Genomic DNA, 9,608 nt, shown 5'->3' on the forward strand with positions numbered 1-9,608 from the left:
AGATCAACCAAAGGACTTGTATGCATGCATGTAAGCATAAGTGATGGATGTGGACAATAGGGGGTGAGGGTGAGGGCAGGATTGAGGGGATGAGGTGACATTGGGGGGATAAGGACACATTTGTAATATCTTATTCAATAAAGGGAAAAATAGAATGTATCCCCAAAGAGGTACTTTTATCAATTAAAAAGTATAATACAAAAACAAAAATTTGCTTGCACTTGCTAATACAAGTTTTGGTGTTAATGATAATCAGGGCTTAGAAGAATTAATCTCATTCTTGTCAAATGTTGGACACTTATCCAGAAAAAATATTGACTTCAAACTCTAGCACATTATGGGTCTTAAATATACCCTAATTTTCTATTCCTTTACTTGGGCAGACGCAAACTTTTTTGTTTGAGACCATTAGTAACTGCTCAAGGTAGAAGAGGTTTCTGATTTACTTTCAATTTTGTATTTTCTGCTGCCATGATAAATAATCCATCAGGAAAAATATAAGAAATAAACTAGTATTTGTTGAGAGCATATTTATTAAAGGTATGACATTGGACCCATAAGGGGAGTTATGCATTATTTTCTCTGAATTCAAGGATCTTACATTTATTTGGGAAGATAAGACACATACATGAAAAGTTGCCTAACAAATAAATAGAACCATAATGTTTGTGCTATAAGAACTCAAAGGAGAGTGTGATTCCTATGGGCTGGGCTAGTCAGGAAAGATTTTACAGAGGAAGTAGATTTGGGGCCTTAAATATTACATAGGATTAGAATTAGCGGCAAGAAATGAAGAGGAAGACGTTACAGATTGTACTGTCACTCCAAGCTAAATACAAGGGATATGAGGAATGTAGCCTAGAGTTTAAATGGCAGAGGATGAATGGGAACTCCTTAAAGTCAGCGATCTTCTCACCTTTATTTCAGTATTCTGCAACCTTTCCAAAATAGGCTTGCATTATGGAAGATTATTACTAGATTAATTCAGCAGGTAAATTGGTGTCAGATCAGGTAGGTCCTTAGATATAAGAATAAGAACTCTATTTTATGGATGATAAGAAACTATAATGGTTTTTGAGAAGGAGCATGCTGTGATAAAAATCTTGTTTTAGGAAGATAATTGACACTCCTATCAAAGCACACTTCCATCCTATGACAGATATTGCTCTAATCCCTATACCAGCTGTTCTCAACCTGTGGATCGCGACCCCTTTGGGGGTCAAACGACCCTTTCACAGGGGTCGCCTAAGACCATTGGAAAACACATATATAATTACATATTGTTTTGTGATTAATCACTATGCTTTAATTATGTTCAATTTGTAACAATGAAAATACATCCTGCATATCAAATATTTACATTACAATTCATAACAGTAGCAAAATTACAGTTATGAAGTAGCAACAAAAATAATTTTAAGGTTGGGGGTCACCACAACATGAAGAACTGTATTAAAGGGTCGCGGCATTAGGAAGGTTGAGAACCACTGCCCTATACCTTTTAGAGGATTGATAGGAGCCTGTCTCCTCATCATAACTCAGATTTTCCAAATACATACTGTGTACAACAGCACTGGTTCTGAAATAAGAGACCTTTCACATCAAGAGCTTAGTTTTTTAAAAGCATCTCTGGGCTGTGCAATCACCTCCCATTCAGACAACCATTGACTCTTGATTGAAGAAAAAATTACCTTATCAGTTAATTTGTTGAGACCTAACCAGACCTCTGTGATTATGCATGAGGAAAATTAAGATACTACCACAAGATTTAGGCAAGGTTCTAAGTTAAATTAATGCTTTCTACCTCAAAGAATATATTTCTTCAAGGGCACCAAATGGACCTTATTTATTCCCATACATAGCAGCAATAAGTAGATATAAAAGAGTCCTTAGTCTCAGTCAATTCTTTACCATATTTCTAGATAGCAGTTCAAGATACCTAAGCCTATACTAATATCTTACCAACTTGATCTTCCAGTGAGTAATATACTTATGATTATACTAGAGGCCCGGTGCACAAAATTTGTGCATGGATAGGGCGATCAGGGCCAATCTGTGGGGTGACCAGTGGGGCAATCGGGGGGCCCCCCACTGGCACCCGCCTTGGCCAGCCTGGTGCCACCCATTCACTGGCCCTGCCCCTCGCCACCACTACCAGTCACCTCCCTCTGTAGGAGGCAACCAGCGGGGTGATTGGGGGGGGCAGCATTGGTCCGCTTGCCAGCCGGCCCTGCTCCCTGCAGGCACCCACCTCGGCTGGTCTGGGGCCTGTGGGCTGGGGGTGGCTCCTGAATTGAGCGTCTGTCCCCTGGTAGTCACTGCACATCATAGCAACTGGTCGTTCCACTGTCATTTCACCATTCGGTCTATTTGCATATTAGGTTTTTATTATATAGAATGTTTGGAATTATTAGGTGCATGGTTCTTTTCCACAAGGTTATTTTTTCTCATTCCTACAGATAGGAGGCAGTGCCATTCTGGGGGAGCATGTCTGGCTGGTTATAGAGGTGAGAGGGAGAGACTAACATTTGTGAAATCTATTTGGGGAGATAAAACACATACATGAAAATTTGCCTGACAAAACACAATACAGGATATGGTGTTTGACTGAATGAGTAGAACCATAAAGGTTGTGCTATAGGAATTCAAAGGGGAGTGGTTCCTGTAGGTTGGGCTGGTAAGAAAGGATTTACAGAGGAAGTAAAGTTTGTGTCTTAAAGATTATATAGGATGTGGGTTGGTGGAAAGGAATGAAGAGGGAGAAGGTACAAGAAAAATCATGAATAATGAACAGGACCTCAAGCTAACTGATGAAAAAGTAACTGGCTCCAACATAAAGTTTGGATGGTAAGGAACTGAATAGCAATTCCTTAAGGTCAGAGAGCTTATCACTTTCATTTCATTTTCTCTGCATCCTTAGCAAAATAAGGTTGCAAATAAATCATTGTTTGATTCCAAGAGTACAACTAACATTTATTGAATGACTAGAGATTTACAATTATTTGACAAACGAGATATTCTCTGTCCTTCACTGAAGAGCAGGTCCAATATAGTTGCTTTCTGTTCAGGCTTTAGATCAAGAATACTCTAAATCTGGGATTTCAGACAAAACAGAATGCTATACCCACTATGAAGCCTTGATTCCAAAGACATTCTCTGAGCCACTTTTACTTTCTCACTCTTCCTGGAAGAAAGCAGCCTTGTGTCTGGAATCTACCTGGTTAACTGGGGCGAGGGTAACACACCCTGGATAACCTCTATCTTCTGAAATCCAGACCTCACACTTACTGGAGCACTCTGAATGGCACACTGATTTCATAAAGTAGAATGTACTAAGCAGAAACTGTAACGGTCAAGAACTGTCAACTTTTTTTAAAATCTCAAAGTGCCAAGTTCATTTGTATGCAGGGAGTATAAAGAAAATGATTGTCTGAACATTAAGCAAACTGATTCAGAGTTCACTTTGTGCACCCAAAAGGCTGGGGGTTGGAAACAAAAACATTTGTATGTACTATAAATGATATTGGTTGTTAATTCCAAAGGCACTTATTTTCTAGATACTTCATTCCTCTTTAGAAACACCAACACCTAAAATATGATAATAACTATCTCAAATATGTCCAGTAAAATAACAGCAAGACATGGTAATTTTGTGAGTAATAAGACCCAAAACATTCCATTTAAAGCCATACAATGTGGAACTGACATCACAGCTATTTAAGTCAAATACCAGCCAGTATTATAGATTAGACTAGAGGCCCGATGCATGAAATTTGTGCAAGGGTAGGCCTTCCTTCCTTCAGCTGCCAGCACCAGCTTCCCTCTGGCACCTGGGACCCGGGCTTTCCTCCAGCCACCGGCAGGCACCCAGGACCTGGGCTGGCTTCCCTCCGGCCACCTGCAGGCACCCAGAATCCTGGCTGGCTTCCTTCCACCCCAGCTTCATCAGGAAGGATGTCCGGAATGACATCCAGAAGGATGTCTGGTCTAATTAGCATATTACACTTTTACTATTATAGATAATGCTGATAAATAAAATAATCTTAGTTCATAGTACAGCAGGCTGACTACTCTTGGAATGTGAATGTCTGAGCTGGTTATAAATGCTTCAGTATAACATATAAGTCTTTAGAGATTTGCAGATGTCTGCTGCTTCTAGGGTTTGAAAAAGAAGGAAATATTCCATTGGATAAATACCTACCTGTATAAGAGAAAGGGACATTTGATCACCTTCACTTTTCAACCTTACAGATTATCCAGAAGGTTCATCATCTCTTGCAGTGGAAACAGAAACATAGCAGTTTTCACATTTCCTGCATCTCTAAGACAGGTCAGTATTCTTTTCTCTTTTTAAAATTTTGTTGTTGTTATTAATTCTCCCGAGGATATTTTTTCCCATTGATTTTTAAATAATGTGGAAGGGAAGAGGGAGGGGGAGAGAGAGATAGGAACATCAACTTTAGAGAGACACATCGATTGGTTGCCTCCCACACGAACCCCAACTATGGCTGTGCCTTTGGGAATCAAACCCCAACCCTTCAGTGTGTGGGCTGATGCTCTATCCACTGAGAAACACCTGGACTGCTAAGAGGCAATCTTGGGAGGTACTAGCAAATGAGTAAGATTTCATCCTGGTGAACAAGATGTTAAATTCTCCACTCTTGTATTATTCACATAAGTAGAAGTTCTAGACATAATTTCCCTGTGTGATGTACTGAAAAAGATGCCCTTATTTCCTGTAAACTCACACTATTCACTTGGGCTAAAAAGACCACCCAAGGTATCTAGAAACAGCCAAACATTCCATTCAGGTTATGTGCTTTCAACCTATGTACTATAAATCTTGTCCTGGTGCATTTTGGCCTCTAAGATGATATAGATTATGAATAGGTTCTTTTTGCTTGGCTCCATTATGTCAGTTAACAACCTACTCTTATCCACTCACAGGCAAAAAGTATCATCCCTACACTCCAATTCTCCCAAAATGCTACTAATTCATTCACAATGGCAGGCAATCTTACACACGGGATTCTCTTTGGTCTAGTGAAAAGCTAAACAACCTTCTCTTTGCAACATTCACGGTTAAATAACCTAGTGTAATTCAGCAGTAAATGGAGACTTTTAGTGATAGAAATACCATGGAGTTCAAAGCTCTGATCAGATAAGTTTTCCAATTTTATTCCCATGGAAAGCTATTCAGAAGCCTATTGATATGTTTATGGACTCTTGGGTCTTCACTTTTTTCCTTTATAAAACCCTGCTGTGTACCAGTATACCGTAGATACTGTAAGAGACCTTGTATATGCCAGCCACTTTGCTATGTACTTGATGTGTGTTATCTCATTTAATCCTCACAGAAACTCTGTGAAGTGAATGTTATTATTCCCATTTTAATTAATGAGAAAACTGAAGTCCAGAGATATTAAGTTACCTGTCCAACTAGTAAGTGGCTAAACTAAGATTGCAACCAAGGTCTGTCTGACCTTAGAGCATACTCTTACCACTATGGCACTATATTTAAAAACCTGACTTGGCTTACTTACTGTGTACCTTCACTTACAATCAAAGATTAAAAAGAGAGAATAATTAAATGTTTTTTTTCTCCAAAGACCTGATGAAATGTTTGATGTTTAAGAGAGACAACTTGTATGATAGTATTTGGATTTCAGTTATCCATGCTGTGAACCTCTCACATTTTCTTATTTTTACATTTTACTATGGATAGTCTATGAAGCACTTTGGCATGTTAACAGATGTTAAAAAGGAATACAGTTCTCTGGTGAAATAAATTTAGGAAACCCTGTATAAGCAAAATTAGAGAGTTGCCTTTACCATAGGGATTCGCAAGACTTGTAGTATACAAATGAGTTTTGTAATTCTCCAAGAAGAGGATGTAGTAACTCTATGAAACTATTTGACTAAACTTATTTTATTCTGTGCAGATCATGGAACGTTGTCTTTCGTGCAGTACTTATCAGGACAATATGCTAAGGAACTTTGTCAATCCCCAAAAGTGGAATAAGTTTACCCAAATTTATATTAACATGTAACTTTTCTTCAGAACATCTTGAGTAAATGTAAAAAAAAATTTATTGATTTTTTTACAGAGAGGAAGGGAAAAGGATAGAGAGTTAGAAACATCGATCAGCTGCCTCCTGCACACCCCTACTGGGGATGTGCCTACAACCAAGGTACATGCCCTTGACCGAAATCAAACCTGGGACCCTTGAGTCCGCAGGCTGACGCTCTATCCACTGAGCAAAACCGGTTAAGGCATAAAATATATTTTTATATGATTTCCTTAATAAGCAAAATTGCTTTAACCAATGCTTTTCCCAGGGCAATTTGTTAAAATGAATTAACTGATTATTTTTTGTGGGAACAACAGTTTTATTCTGATAATAGAAATGCGTTTGGGAACATAGGATGAAGAGTAGGAGAATCATTTCAAAACTTAAATATGAAAAAATTTTAATGTATATGGATAATTACTATAGTGAAGTTTATAAAAGCTCCAAATAGAAAACAACCTGAATGTACATCAATAAAAGAATGGTTGAATTATATATGTCCAAACTATTAGATACTTTATACATGTTTTCCTTTGTTTTATTATAAAAGTTTTAAAAATTAAAGTATGAAAGCTACCCAACTATTTACAACTTAGAAGTAACAAATGCTAACATATTTTTATTTTGACTCAAATTTTTGTATATAAAAATTATTGCTATAATTTTTACACAAAAGAAACACTGATTCTACATGATATTTTCCTCAAAATGAAAAGAAAAACTTGGAGAAATTTGAAAATATAGAAAACAAAAATGTAACATCCTTAATTTACAAAAATTTTGGAAAACAGTAAATAAAGGTAAACACAACAATTAGAAAAATTGACAAAATAAAAGTTAAGATTAAAAACGAACATAAACTTGTTCAACTTCACTAGAAAAAAATACAAATTAAAATATCCCAAAATTGCCCAGCCAGCATGGTTCAGTGGTTGAGCGTCGACCTATGAGCCAGGAGGTCACAGTTCAATTCCCGGTCAGGGCATATGTGGGCTAGATCCCCAGTGTGGGGTGTGCAGGAGGCAGCTGATCAATGATTCTCTCTCATCATTGATGTTTCTATCTCTCTCTCCCTCTCCCTTCCTCTCTGAAATCAGTAAAGACATATAACAATTTTTTAAAAATAAATTTTAAAAATATCCCCAAATATAAAATTTGTCTACTGAAGCAGCCAATTTGTATAAATTAGTGTACCTAGTGTTGGCAAGGATATATGGAAAACATGTGCATTTTAAACTTTTCATTGAATTTATTGGGGTTATATTGGTTAATAAAATTATGTAGGTTTTAGATGTATAATTCTAGAATACATCATGTATATATTTTATTATGTGTTCACCACCCAAAGTCTAATCTCCTTAAGTCACCATTTATCCCACATTTACCTTCTTCTACCTGCCCCCACCATCCCTTTCCTCTGGTAACCACCATACTGATGTCTATCTCTATGAATTGTTTTGTGTGTTTGGTTTCTTTTGCTTAATCCCTTCACCTATTTCACAGAGCTTCCCAAACCCCCCTCCGACAGCTGTCAGTCTGCTCCCTGTATTAATGCCTCTGTTTCTATTTTGTTTGTTTATTTTGTTCATTAGATTCAACATATAAATGAAACCATATAGTATTTTTCTTTCTCTGACTGGCTTATTTCACTTAGCATAATACCCTCTAGGTCCATGCATGTTGTCACAAAAGATAAAATTTTATTCTTTTTTATTGCTGAGTGGTATTCCCTTATATAAGTGTACTGCAGTTTTTTAATCCGCTAATGGGCATTTGGGCTGCTTCCAAATCTTGGCTATTGTAAATAACACTACAGTGTACATAGGGGTGCATATATTTTTTGGACTCAGGTTTTGGGTGTGGGTAAGAATGGACACCCTGGCTGTAGCTGCACAACCCAGTGCCTATCTGAATCTTGTACAAGATCCTCTGAGGGAGAATTGCTCTGAACATCCCAGGTCTGAGCAGCACTGCAATCCCCCTATGGTACTGAGCTTAACTGCGCAGAGCCACTGGGAGTTGGAAGTACAGGCCAAAAGAATCAGCAGGTTTGTGGATCAGGCACTAGTTGTGCATGTGAGTGTAGGAAGAATGGCCACTATTCCAAAGCTACACAGCTCAATGACTTTGTGAGCCTCTGCCAAAACCTTCCCCAGAATAGGAGCATACCAAAGATGCTATTGAATGCAACCAGCAGTCCTTTCTGCAGGACTCAAAATCAGCAGGTTGGTGTTGCCTGTAGTTGGAGAGCCAGGCTAGTGCACTTTACAGGCTGGTCCTATAAGAATAGGAGTACTCACCCTGGGAAGATGGTATATGGGGGCAGTGTAGGATAGGAACTCAGCACAGGGACCTTGGTGGCTCACCCTCCAGATCTCTCCTAGGGCCACTCCACTCGGATATTCTCTGTATGACTACCATATTCACTCAGTTGCCTTACCTCTACCAGAGCCACACCCTGTGCACTGACCCTTTAAAAGGGCACCTAGGTTTATAGCAGACTCCTTCTTCTTCCAGGCAGTCAGAGTCCCCACTGATTTTCATCGCCAGATGATATTTGTACTCCTATTCCCAGCTCTGGTGCTCTGGGTTTGAAAACCTGGTATGGGGTTGACGCTACACTCCTCATGGGGGACTTTTAAAGCCTAGATATCCCTCCAGTTTCTCAACTGCCACACATGGGTGTGGGAGCCAGCCTTTTCCAGATCTACAGCCCTCTTACCAGTCTCCATGTGGTTTCTTCTATAAATACTTGGTTATAAGACTTCTATTCAGGTAAACTTCAGTTGGTTATTCAGGCTGATTGCTCTATAATTGAGCTTTAAGTCCAGACTGGCTCTGGGAGGATATGAGCATAGTTTCCAACTACTGCACAACCATCTTGCCAAAGGAGAACAGGTGCTCTTAGATATTACTGAGGTAAGGTGAAATTCACAGATCATTTTTTATGACAATTTGGTAACATAAAAACCTCAAAATTTTCTTATAATTTTATCTGATACTTCATTTTAGGCATGTATTTTAATTAAATAATCAGGTATTCATCATCAATTTATTATAATAGGAGAAAATTAAAAACAAAATGAAATACCTAAAAATGGAGGAATGTTAAAGTAAATAGCTGCATCACTGTGGTGAAATATTATATATTATTGAAAGTAAATTATTTTTTAAAATAATTGATAGGTTTATGTGAAAAATCTCTGAGTGCAGTTTAATTTTAAAAGTACATTTGTAGTATAACATGATATCTGGTATTGTGATCTCTCCAACTTTGTTCTTCTTTCTCAAGATTGCGGCAGCTATTCAGGGTCTTTTTGATTCCATATAAATTTTTGGAACATTTGTTCTGGATCTGTGGAATAAGCCATTGGTATTTTTTTCATTGTTATCTTAATATATTTCTTTTTTAAATTCTCTATTTGTTAAAGTATTACATAAGTCTCCTTTTCCCCCCCATTGACCTCTCCCCAGCCGCTCCCACCCCCAGCACATGCCCTCAACCCCCTACTGTTGTGTCCATTTGTTATGCTCATA

The 9,608-nt window shown here is 38.0% G+C and overlaps 1 pseudogene; it reads left to right on the forward strand.

The window, feature by feature from the left end:
- The first annotated feature begins 2,779 nt into the window (after positions 1–2,779).
- The window catches only part of LOC102243416, a 36,443-nt pseudogene continuing 29,614 nt past the window's right edge, over positions 2,780–9,608 (forward strand).

Source organism: Myotis brandtii, unplaced genomic scaffold, assembly GCF_000412655.1.
Source record: "Myotis brandtii unplaced genomic scaffold, ASM41265v1 scaffold1581, whole genome shotgun sequence".
NCBI lineage: Eukaryota > Metazoa > Chordata > Mammalia > Chiroptera > Vespertilionidae > Myotis > Myotis brandtii.